At 42.8% G+C, this 12317-nt stretch overlaps 2 long non-coding RNA genes across 2 annotated transcripts; one reads left to right on the top strand and one right to left on the bottom strand.

Annotated features, from left to right (window-relative positions):
- Positions 1–3078: 3078 nt before the first annotated feature.
- Positions 3079–7156, bottom strand: LOC132326568 (uncharacterized). The gene is made up of 3 exons (XR_009486261.1): positions 7028–7156; positions 3742–3811; positions 3079–3506 (listed from the first exon to the last, which is right to left on the bottom strand). It is a non-coding gene; the product is annotated as an uncharacterized LOC132326568 (long non-coding RNA).
- On the top strand, positions 3341–10593 carry LOC132326569 (uncharacterized). Its single transcript, XR_009486262.1, has 3 exons — positions 3341–3424; positions 7031–7310; positions 7449–10593. It is a non-coding gene; the product is annotated as an uncharacterized LOC132326569 (long non-coding RNA).
- The last annotated feature ends 1724 nt before the right edge of the window (positions 10594–12317 follow it).

Raw genomic sequence — 12317 nt, 5'->3', positions numbered from 1 at the left:
TATTGGGGTGTTTTAGTTCAGGGGTGTCTGCACGATGCACCTTGGCTGTATGCAAACACGCCCTTACATAACCCTCCAACCAAACCTACAACTCACAGAGTAATGCAACAAGTGTTGCTCTCATTGCCTCTTGATTTTATTAAAGCTTTGGAGGGAAGAGAGCTCCACGCTTTCACAGAGCCACACGCAGCAAAGAGAGCTCCACGCTTTCACAGAGCCACAGGCAGCATCACCTCCAGCACAGAAATAACGATAGTCATGTCATTTCCATTGTTACTATGCTGACCTCTCTCACACTTACAAAGTGGTTTTCCAGTCCTCATAATAAAATGAGGACCTGAAAAAGCAAGGGCAAACCACTCTGACTGTAGTATTACCCTTCTCTCACAGTTTTACAGCTCAGAAGAGTAGATAGTTTGCATGGGTTATCTTCTTCTTTGCATACTGTTGAGAATTTGCAGCTGAAAACTTGGGTGCTCTCCTCACAGCAAACATACTTTAGCCCAAAACTGGAAGCCATTGCTGGTGAAATCAGAAGCTGGGTAAAATCACAAGGCTCTGTGGTCAGATTTAACCCTGGCTGGGAGTCACACTGTTCTGGTCCGGTATTTACTCTGCAGTCACTTCTTTTGGAAGGGAAGTGAAACAGGCAAAGTGCAGCAGAAGCAGTTCAGCAGGAAATTATCGTTATGTACTGAAGCAAGACCTAAGAACAGAACAAAAGTCAAGCCAAGAATTCAGCTATTTATCAATCCTTGTAAAAAGCGGGAGGAGAGGAAAGACATGGCCTAAATTCACTTCTGTCTCTCAGCACAGATAAGCAGCAAGGTCTGAGAGGCCACCAAGACAACATCAGATATCACTGTGGTGCATGTGGACATTTATGTGCTCGTCTGGGTGTGAGCTTGAGTGGAGGCCAAGGGAACAACCAGGAAGGTTTGTGACTGTGGGAGGGAGGGAGTGTTCACACACATCCCGTAATAGCCATGGGTGGTTACCAGAAAAAAAAGGACTCAGATGACTCAGGGACTTGAAAATAATGGTGAGAGCTGAACGCCTTCCACAGTCCAATGGACAGAAGTACTCCAGCAGGACACAGGACACGGGCTGTGGGACTATAATGCAGAAAAGGAAGCCATCAAACAGGAAGGTCACCCAGATACACAAGGTCTCTTGTACCACATAAGCCTTATGTGATATTCTTTTTGACTTAAATAGGCAGGTAATTTTTTTTTTTTTAATTAGCAATTTGCAACAAACCCAGGAATTTTCTAGATGCAGGAAGAATCAGATGCTGAAATAAACATATAATCATGAAATAGTTTATTTCAGCAACAGATGATGCTGAATCAGAAGGCTCCTCCACAGGCTTTCAGTAGGACTGTTCACCTGCACTGCTGTAACCTGTTGCTTTCTCTGTTCTGTGCATTGGCTTGGAGCTTCTGAGCCCTCATTGTCTCCAGTCTACCCACCCATGAGTAATCAAGGCACTATAGAATGTTTTGGGTTGGAAAGAGCCTTAAAGACCATCTTCAATTCCAAACCCCTGTCACAGGCAGGGACATCTTTCACTAGATACACCAGGTTGCTCCAGGGATGGGTCATCCACAACTTCTGTGGGCAACCTACTCCAGTGCCCCAACACCCTCATTGTGAGGAACTGCTTCCTAAAATCTAGTCTAAATGTACCCTCTTTCCATTTAAAACTCTTTCTGAAACTTTCGAACACTTTTAAGTAACACTTTTTGTAAAAATGTTCAGTTTTCATGTTCTTGACCATCTAACCCTGGGAGAACATATGCCCAAAGACAATTTTCAGCAGGAAATTATGGTTACCTTTACATTTGCCTTGACTTTCATCAAAGTTCTGGGTCACTATTTAAATTTGGAGATTATTTGGGTTTCTAATACCTACTCTGTTACAGGAGCTCCTTCAATACTGAGTGACAGATGTCAGAAACCAACTTCCATGAAATCAAACAAATTTTTAAAATGATTCCTTAAAATATTCCCGTGATGCCATGATAGGACAAAGTGAAAAGTAAGATTGGGCCCTTGGCCACCTTTGATTGAGCATTACTCATGTTTTCTCATCCCAGGCTTTGGGCTGCTACTGCCTTCTCCCACTGCTGAGTAAGCCTCAAACACCAAGAGCCAGCATCCAGTTCCATGGCTCTTACCCTCCAAAAATGACACAATAATTAAAAATTGGTAATGCACAAGGAAAAAAGAGGATGCAGACTACTAGGAAAGATAAGCATTAGCAATGGGGGCACAAGGAGCAATTAATCATGACAAAAAATCCACACACCCATCTGGGAAATAGGAGCAGAAGGCTTTGTGACAGGAAAATAGTTGAGGCCACAATATTTTTTCTGTTCTCTCTCTTTTTTTAAATTTTTTTTTTTTAAGAGAAAGACAAAACGCACAAAAACCCCACATTATGTCAAAAAACTAATTGAACTGTAAGCCATTATAGGAGTTTTGCACTGAGTAGTCTCAATGGGTGTAGCCTCAAAATTGGATAGAGGAAATCTAAAAACATTCTGCTTGCCTTTCTAGTCCGCTTGAAACCTAGAGAGAGTGACCAGCTCAGGCAGGGATACCCTGAGCAGTGCTGAAGTCCAGCTTTGAAAATTTCTATGATAATAATTTCATAGCTGATCATCATATAACAGCAGCACAATGTGTTTTGCTGCAATATTTGAAGAAGATGCCTACACTTACCAGCCCCTTCAGCATTCCTAGCAGCAAGATGAACAGTACAACACGGATTTCAGGTGTTATACAGAAGGCATATTTATCAGCTTAATTTCCTTACTTGCAGTGTTGTGCAGTTAGCTAATGATGAACATTTATATGTTTCTGTTTCTTCCTTTTTTTGCAATGTTTCGCAGCATCTTTTCAGCTTAACTTGAGAGTTCAAACAAGTCAGTTCTAGAGAGCAAGTAAATCCTCCCCAGCTGAAAATTAATTACAAATGTTCAGAGTAAAGAAAAAATTCATCCAGCCTATGTGAAAAATTCAGACTGTATATGCTTGAATGAAAGACATGGCACATTAAAATTCATGCTTTATTTTAGTCTTAGTTGCAACATTCTAAGTAATTCAGTGTTCTTTAAAAAATTAATCTAGAAGCAAATGTTTAGCACTGCATATATCAATTCATGAATAAGAACAAGATCAAAATAAAACTATGAATTCTGATTATACATAACATGGCAAGTAGAAGAATTTGGAACACAGTCACAAAGAGGGGCACAGATACAGTTCGTTTCACTTTTAAATAAGTATGACTTTTTAAGTTATATTTATATTTTTTGAGTATAACTCACAACAAAAAAGGCAATTCTTGTTGTTTAATCTTTCCAGTCCAGATGTACTCTACCCTAAGGAAGATCTGTTGATGCAGTCTATTCAGATGGTAAGTTCTGTGGGGAAAACCACGGGATGTGATCCACATTTGGCATAACAGGATCCTGATCCATGACCAAGTCCATGCAGATCTATAGTAAGATAAGCTACATTAGTGACCATAATAAACATTTGCTCTTCTGTAGGTTTTCCCATCAGGGACTCTGATGAGATATTTGGCAGGTTAATTAATGGAATTCATCAGAAGAAAAACTAATGGCTTTGTCTGATGTTAGTAAGTGAAGGTCAAATAAATCTGTGCACCCTAAAATTGTCTCTTAACAACAGCAGTAAGAAGTACAAGTTGCCACAGAGCTGATGACTTACCCTGATGAGTTGGAAGCCAGCCACCCTCTGTGCCATGCAATAGGGCTCTGCCATCCCTGCCAGGCTGCTCCTACAAAATTAGAGAGATTATATGAATTTTATAGGCCTTAATTGTGGGGTGTTTCTTTTAATTCTATTAGCTTAGCAATTAGTGGTTTGCTAATAGTAATCTTGACACAGCCAAAATATCTACTGGTATTGTTTTAAGCAGGAGTGATGGAGAGGAATGGCACAGAGTCAGGAGCACCTTCCCTCTAGCCAATGCTGCTGATATGACTGGGTTTTTAGCAGCACTTTCTACTACAAGGTCCTTCCTTCCTTCCTTCCTTCCTTCCTTCCTTCCTTCCTTCCTTCCTTCCTTCCTTCCTTCCTTCCTTCCTTCCTTCCTTCCTTCCTTCCTTCCTTCCTTCCTTCCTTCCTTCCTTCCTTCCTTCCTTCCTTCCTTCCTTCCCTCCCTCCTTCCCTCCTTCCCTCCTTCCTTCCTTCCCTCCTTCCTTCCTTCCTTCCTTCCTTCCTTCCTTCCTTCCTTCCTTCCTTCCTCCCTTCCTTCCTTCCTCCCTTCCTCCCTCCCTTCCTCAATTCAAACTGCAGGTAGAAAAAAAAATCATAGATTCTACCCAGTGTGCAGGAGCAAGTGGAGAAATCTAGAAGCAGGCTTTAAGCACCCAAGAAACATTTCAGATAGAAGCCACACAAAAACCTAGAGTGCTCTGATCCTATTCTTTCCCATCTTCTACCACTTTGTTAGTACAAGCTGAAGCTGAGCTGACAAAGACATCATGTATGCACTCCCAAAATGTAGTTCTGGTCAGAGCCATCTTATTCAGCATAAATAGCCCCTGAGCCACCAGGGAGATGTTACTGAGGGCAGCAGGGGAGGAAATACCCAGTTATCAAGGGATGGTCTCCACTTGGGAACAAACGTGTTCATGCCCACAAGCTACTGCAATGGCACCAGTTTCATGCCATCACACTTCCATTCACATTAGCATCATGAAAAGGTTCACCAGGTGAAGTAATTTTTCCCTTCCAAGGTGAGAGTCTTTACTAAAAATTGAAATTTTCATTGACTTGTGTGCCGTTCCTAGTTTTCTTGTGGAAGGTAGAAGAGCAGTGATGAAAATGGCTGTGCAAAAATCTAAATCTCTAAGATATGGTGTCTCCATTCTTCTCTAGTATAAACCTGTTTCCATTGAAACAGGTAAGAAAATAGTAATTTTACTATATATCATTGGACTGAATTCTAAAAAAGTTAATTGGGCTGATGTCTCTAAGCTATCAAGGCAGCAGGACATCCCCTGCAATTGGGGCTCCATTTCCAGATCCATACATTACAGCTGTCACAAAAAGCATAATTTTGAACTGAGATCCTGCCATTAGCAGCTAGCATCATAGTACAATTGTGGTAATAATTGGAAGAAAATAAACAAATGTTTATAGAAATGTTGCATGGCAGGAGAGTTTTGCATACCTATCAATGAGCTCTGTTTGCAGATGGAAGGATGTTTTTTCCTAGCTGTTAGCTGCAGCTCTGCAAAGAGCTGACTACTAGAAAAACAAGCTGGGGGACTTTCAGCTGTGTTGTCACAGAGTCACAGTGCTGGAAGAGACTTTGAGAGGTCATCCTGTGCATCCCCCTTCCTTAAGGGATGAACAGTTATTCCCACAGTTTCTGACATACTTTGCCATTAACCATCACTGTTAATTATGAGTCTGAAGACTATGTTGTGCACACAGTGCTTGCAGTGGGGGTTGTACTTGCAGTGCAGATGCATGATATAGCAAAAAAAAGAGATCCAGCTTTCTGCTCCTTACCTGTGCTGGCTTAGAGGATCAAAGAAATCCAGAGGAGAAGGGAAACAAACAATAATTTACAGTAGCAAACTATCAGGATTCTGAACACAAAGGTGCTTTTTGTGGTTTGGGTTTCTTTTAATTAGGATCATACTTTGTAATAGTGATCATGAGAGCTATGCATGACACTTCCTAGCAAAATGACTCAAATTCCTGCACGAATTTTTGCTGTATGCAGTGCTTTCAAGCATAATGGGCTTAGCTCCACAAATTTGCAGCTTGTAAACTATTGAGACTATAGCAGAGAGATTCAGAATACCAGAAAGAAAACTCACTTGCTATCATTTCAGCTGATGTTTAAGCAAAATTCTATAACCACTGTGTGTGTGATGGATCTAAGCAGAAGACTTGGCCATGCCCATCAGTGCAAGGCAGGAGCAAATCCAGAGGTGTTTTGAACAGTCCAAGGAGCTGACTATGTAAGGGAAAAAATAGTGAACAAATGTGCTAGACAGGATGGCAAATGGCTGAAGAAAGATCCTTTGCAGAGGCAGAAGGCCTAGAGGGTAAGGAGAAGAAAGGAAGGAAGGTCAAGTGACTTATTCAGCTTCTTCTGCTGCTTTGGATAAGAAAAATATTTTCTTCACACCAAGTCAGCAAAAGCATTTCCTGACATCTTGATCTCTTTGCTGCTGTTTCTTTTTTCAGTGAAAGCCTCTTTCTAAAAGGCATTGAAAAATGTGGGTGCTGGTCAAAGGAATGTATTCAACTGTCTCCAAGCTTCATGCTGACTCTGATGCCAGAACACCCAGGCACTTTCCTTCCCGCTCCTGTGCCAAGGGTGAGCTTCACTTAGGCAAAGCACACTGTGCAGAGCAGGTGGAGAGCGTAGGGAACCGAGCAGCATGAGCCAGCAGCCAAGCAGAACCTGGGAGGGCTGGCATCAGGAACTCTGATGTGTACAAAGCCAGGTGTGGGCGCTTGATTTAAACCAAACCCTTAGACAGCTTTTCTTCAACCATTCCAGCCTGTAGAGTGCTTTTGGGTTTTCCTCCTTTCCTGCAGGCGAGTCTGTAGCTGGGTACTGTTCAGGGTTGTGCTCTCAACGCCGTTCAGCTGCTGTGAACCCACTGAGTTTTAAACTCATTAGTGCTGTGTGGAACAACAGTGAAAATATTTCTCTGAGTAAATCAAGCGGCAAAGGAAATCTGAGGCAAGACTTGCCAGTGCTCTCTCTGAAATGTAAAAGGTAAATGGGGACTTCCCTCTGCACTCAGGTAGAGCTGGTTTTACTTTTATGGGATGAGTTGTTAATAATTCCAAATCTTTCCTATTTACGTCTTTTCATATGCTTTTAGTGAGAACAGGTGAAGATCTGCAGTGCAACTGCCTAAACTGCAAAAATCTGATTGCATGATTTGCAGAACTCTAGGAAAACAAGCTTGAGAAAAAACTGTAAATATTTTGTATAAATGTAAACTACTCCACTCACCAGCAGGATTCGGACCCAGGATTCACCCTGCTCCTAAGCCTGGACGAGGACAGCCGGGAGGGGAAGGAGCGGTGGGTGCCCGGGCGGGAGCAGCGGAGGGCAGGGGAGCCGCGCTGCCACAGAGCGGAGCGCAGGATGGCCGTGCCGGGGACGGCTGCCGCAGGGCCACTTGTGCCGGCCTCCGCAGGGGGTAGTTTGGCAATGGCCAGTGTCAGTGCACCTTTCAGAACCTGCGGTGAAGCCACGGTCCCTGCACAGTATTTCTTGCTCGGATTGCAAAGTGGTGAGCGTCCTCCTTACCTCCCCCTCACAACGATTGCTGCAATTCCGTCCTGTTAGGACACTCCAAACAGACAAATTATCACGAGCCCTGGATGACCCGAGTGAACTCATCACAGCAGACTTGTATTTTGTTTTTCAGGGTGCAGAGCAGTCCCTCCAAGGCTGGACAGCACACGGCAGCTGCGGTAGCTCTCCCCTGCCACCGAAGCGAGGCATGGCTAATGCACATCCAGCCAGACAAACGGACCGGGCTGATTCCGAACTTGGAGTGACCCTGGGTCAACTGCACCTTCGTACTTTGTGTTACAAGGAAATGCCGTGCAGCAGCACCCCATGACCTGGTGTTCGCAGGAGATGGCCATCAATGAAAAACTCTAATGAAAACACAGCGTCCACCGAGTCTCTCCATTATGTGCTCATTCTTTTTATGCTCTCAAACTAGTTTTTCCCCTTCGTTTTTTTTTTCCTTTTTTCTTTTTTTTTTTTTTTTCTTGTTCTTTTTTCTTTCTCTCCTGTTGCTAATGAGCACTTGAGAATTTGATTTAGCTCCTTGGAATGACTGCCACTTACTGCTAGAATGTTAATCTGTCTAAACCCATTCAGCTCCTCTTACTTGGAAGTCAATCACCTGGAGCCTGCATTTTAAAGAGACGCTGGCTAAAGCAGTAGTAACAGCAGAGATGTTTTGGGACAATTCCCACAGTTGGGAGCAATCTCGGGAAGCTCATAGCTACTTGACGGCAGACAGTGTTGAATCTCCGGCATAAGCAGAAGTGGAGCAAACCCCGACAAAGAGCAGAAGGGCAAATGGAAGGGAGACAGGAGGCTGTTGAGCTGCAGCTCCCACACGGGATACTGTACTGGCGTGTTTTGGGGAACAACCTTTAGTTAATGGTGAGAATATACCCAAGGAGGGCATAGGCAAACGAGGTCAGAGGAGGTACTCCAAAACACAGCTGGAGATAAAGCTTTAAAGTCTCAGAGGAGGAGTTTGGCTTTCCAGAAGTAATCAGAGAGAGAATTTAATTTGTCTTGTGGTGGCCATTTTTTAAACCCCTGTTTGGAGGGGTTTAAAATGCACAGAATTCCATATTAAATGTAGGACACATGGACATCACTTGGGATAGTTGATGTTGTAGTGGAGCTGTGTACCTGTAAATCATCCCACTGTGCTATTCTGGAAATGTTTCTGTTTTAGCTTCCTTAGCACGCTTAGAAACCCCTGTCTGTCAGACCATGCTGCCCAGGCCAGAGGGGCAGCCACTGCTGGCCGCGAGTAGGAGAGCCAGGATCTGGGGGGTGCACTCGGAGTGGAGGGGACAATGAGGTCCCTGACTACCAGAATTGCTCCTGGGTATTGCTTTGCATTTTTGAAATGGGAAGAAGTGTGTTTTACCTGTGGTACACCCCACCTCTTTCACTGTCCCTTCACTCCCTCTGCAGTTCTCTGATGGCAAACTTTGCAGAGAGAAGATGTAATAACTTAACAGCAAGAAAGGTTGCTTTGCTGCTGCTATGGAGGAGCAGACTGCTCCTGTGATCCCATGTGGAAAAGCACATTTTTGGAATAAGTAAAATGTTCAGAGACATTATTTGCTCTTTCAATAAAATTTTCCCTTCTAAATAAGAAATGCATCTTTGGAGTGCATCTCCAGAACCTTATAAATAAGAAATGAAGAAGGAAGGTCACAGTATATATTTTGTCAGCATATGCAATCTTTTATGAAGAGACAGTTGGAGATGGAACTGGGACTCCTTTAGGTACTTGTACATTTATCTGCTGTCCTAGTTCTGAAACAAAAGAACATAAAAAATTAAAAGTCCAATGCACCACTATAATTGATTTATAAGCCAAATGGAAGATTGTGTCCATAAGGTTTAGGAGACTTATCTTACATGACACCTAATGCTGTATGACCAGCCTGATACGCTTGCTACAGCGTATGATCAGAAGAATATTTTAGCAGTTGCATTTAAGCCTGCAGTATGCAGGCACAGTAATATCCTAGTACCTAAGTTTTGATGTAAACTTTCTTTAAATTACTTATTAATTAGCAAAAGTGGTTTGAGGGATCAAGTACAGCAATATCAATGTGGTTTCAAGTTCTCCTCAAAAGGGATTTTTGTTGTCTATAATGGAAGAGCTACTTTAGTGAATTTGCTTCTAATTTTCCATAGACTTCAATAGGAAAAATGGTAGGAAGAGCAATATATTCTGTTTCTGAAAATTTCAAAAGAAAATGATGGACTCAATCTGTTGCAGTTACCAGCAATGCACCCACTGCAGAGTGCCTCAGGGGAAAGCCTAGTACCCAGTAGCACTAGCAACTGGGTAAGCCTAAGACCATCAAAGAAAAACATCCAAAAATGGCCATTATTCAAAGAATGAGATGTTTTCAGGTACTTTGCTGGAAAAAAGAAGGAGCATTAAGTGCAGCCAGGTTCCTAAGCTAATGTGGATGGCTGGCTTTGTATTGTGAAGCCAGAAAAATTTGCCCCTGTTCATGTGGCAGTCCTGTGGCAACATGAGTCTTTGTGTGTGAAGAAATTAATGTCTTCTCCATTTATTAACATCAATTCTTTGTAAAAAAATTAAGAGATGGACAGATTGTAGGTACCTGAAGAAGATTTCTAATCTCCTGTCAACTGGGGAAGCCATTTCTTAAAAATGAATAAATCTCCAGCTTATTTCAGCTCACAGGTTTTAAGCTTTAAAAAAAAAAGTTTTAATGATTTCTATTTTATTTTAATTATCTGAGGTCTAAAGGAAAACTGGTTTTTGACACACAAGAGTATTCAGAGCTTTTGGCAGTGATGGGAAGATAAAATAAAGCTATTTAATGTCTGGATGAAATAACCAGACCTGCCAAAAAAATTCCTTAGGGAGGTAGAGGAAGAGCAATCTTCAGGCTTTTCTTCATCGATTATTGTGGCTGAGGGACAGATGAACACCTGTACGAGTTGTGACTGTGGAACCTCTGCCTTGCACCCCTCTGCACAGGGGCAGTCACCCTGGGCTCAGAAGCGTAGAGGGGACGCAAGTCTTCCAAGCCTGGCCAAGACTTGGTCATGCTGCCAATGTAGCCCCTGCAGGATTAAAAAACCTTTTGTCTTTTAATTCACTCTGCAAGGATACCTGAGGTATCTAATTTTAAAAATCTTTAAAAAGTATGTCAGCCACGAGTTTGATCTTTCAATAATTTGCATGAGTCCCATTCCCCGAAAAGTAGAGGTTTGTTATTATAAATGGTTGTCAATGACTGGGGTTAAGCTGTAAGCTGATCTGGAATGTTTTTAATAAAGTGGCAATTATTTGTAGAAAACTGCTGAGTAAAGTTGTTGTAATGCTACCCTATATTTAAAACCACTGTCACAGTGTTTTAATTAGTTAGCCATACATTTAGCTGTGGGGCCTGGCAGAAGACATGTACCAGTTGAACTCCAGCATACAGCACTGGTACAAGATATACTCCACTTGTATGTGTGGCTGCTACAAGAACTGAAATTCCATCACAGTCTAACATGACTGCCTACATTTTGCACGTATATTTTCCAACCTCAAGTAGTTTCAAATCAACATCAAGATTCAGAAGTATAGCCTGAGGCTAAGAGTCTCAAATGTTTGCATGGGAAATTGTCTTCCTGAGTTTCAGCAGACTGAAAATGTCCAGATATAAACTTCTTCCAGCTGAACTTGACATCCCCAAAGAAAATTCCTCAGCTGGGCTCATTATCTTCTGCTTATGGACGTCTCATTGTTTGGGAGCTGATATCAATTGTGTTAACTAAAGATAAAACCTAAGATTTTCTTCTGTGTGTCCTGGCCTGGGGTTTCAAAACCATGGGCCAAGTCCCAGCCATTACCAACCTCAAGAAAACCCATAAAACAGCTGCTGTGTGAAAATTCCTATGTTCTTTCTCCCACAGCTCACCAAACCATTACTAGGAAACACAAATCACACTTCTCTCGGGATATAAAATTTCTGACAGAACTAGTAAGTTCCAAAAGAGCTGCGCCATTTCCTCCCATCTCTACCAGAGCAAGCAGAGCTCCTACCCCTTCAGCCTGATTGGGCAATTCAGCTTTTACTATGCTCTGGTCTCTTGCCAACCCCAAGGAGTCCAGCACCTTATCTCCAGGCAGGTTAGACCTTTTGGGTCACAGCCAAGCTCCCAGGTTCTCCAAGCAACCATTGGCTGCACTCAGGACAGCATATCATTTCTTCTGCTCCTGGCTCTAACAAAATCTACAAGCCCTTCCTAGAAAGGAAAGGGTTTAAAAAAAAGCGCAAAACAATTTAAAGTACCCAAACAAAAAACGAGACACACAAAATCCCAAACCAAAACTGTTTCCAGGAGACAACAAATGGGAAAAAAAGGGAAAGGGTGTAAAGGTTACAAGCTCGAAAATTGGTCTGTAGAGGACTAGAGGGAGACAGCAAGCAGAGCATCCTTGAGAGCACCCACCACTCCCTGAAGCTGTCCAGACAGGACACCACTGGGTTGCTCTGCACAGGGACTCAAGAGGACTAGGTGAGAATGCAGGTCACCAAGGTGCCTACACAGCTTTCTCCTCCTGCTGGTATGTGAGATCAGTCTGATCAGGGCCAGGAGGAGGCTGATGAGGAGCTCCTGAGATGACAATGCTGTCTCCCTCTGTCCCTTTACAACAGGACAGAGAAGTCGTTTGTTATTAAGGATGTAAATATCCCTTCAAACCCTCTGGCAGGCCACAGAGCAGCATTTTAGCCCCAGGGTTATTCCAGGTGAGTCCCCATGGTGTCATCCCATGAAGTCTATCATGTGACTGTATGAAATGATAGGACAGACCTCCTGTTTTCGTGCTCTGAGCTGAACAGAGCATCTGGGAAGAACTGGAAGAGGTAGAAGTAGAGCTAAAAGCTCTCTTTTCCTGTCCATGACCCCATCCGATCTTGAGAGTGGATATTAGCACTGATGTATTACCTTGATGGCAAACGCAGAGCTGCTCAGAAGCACCAGCTGCCTC

This window comes from Haemorhous mexicanus, chromosome 4 (genome assembly GCF_027477595.1).
Source record: "Haemorhous mexicanus isolate bHaeMex1 chromosome 4, bHaeMex1.pri, whole genome shotgun sequence".
Taxonomy (NCBI): Eukaryota; Metazoa; Chordata; class Aves; order Passeriformes; family Fringillidae; genus Haemorhous; species Haemorhous mexicanus.
This window is presented reverse-complemented; position numbering and strand designations above follow the sequence as displayed.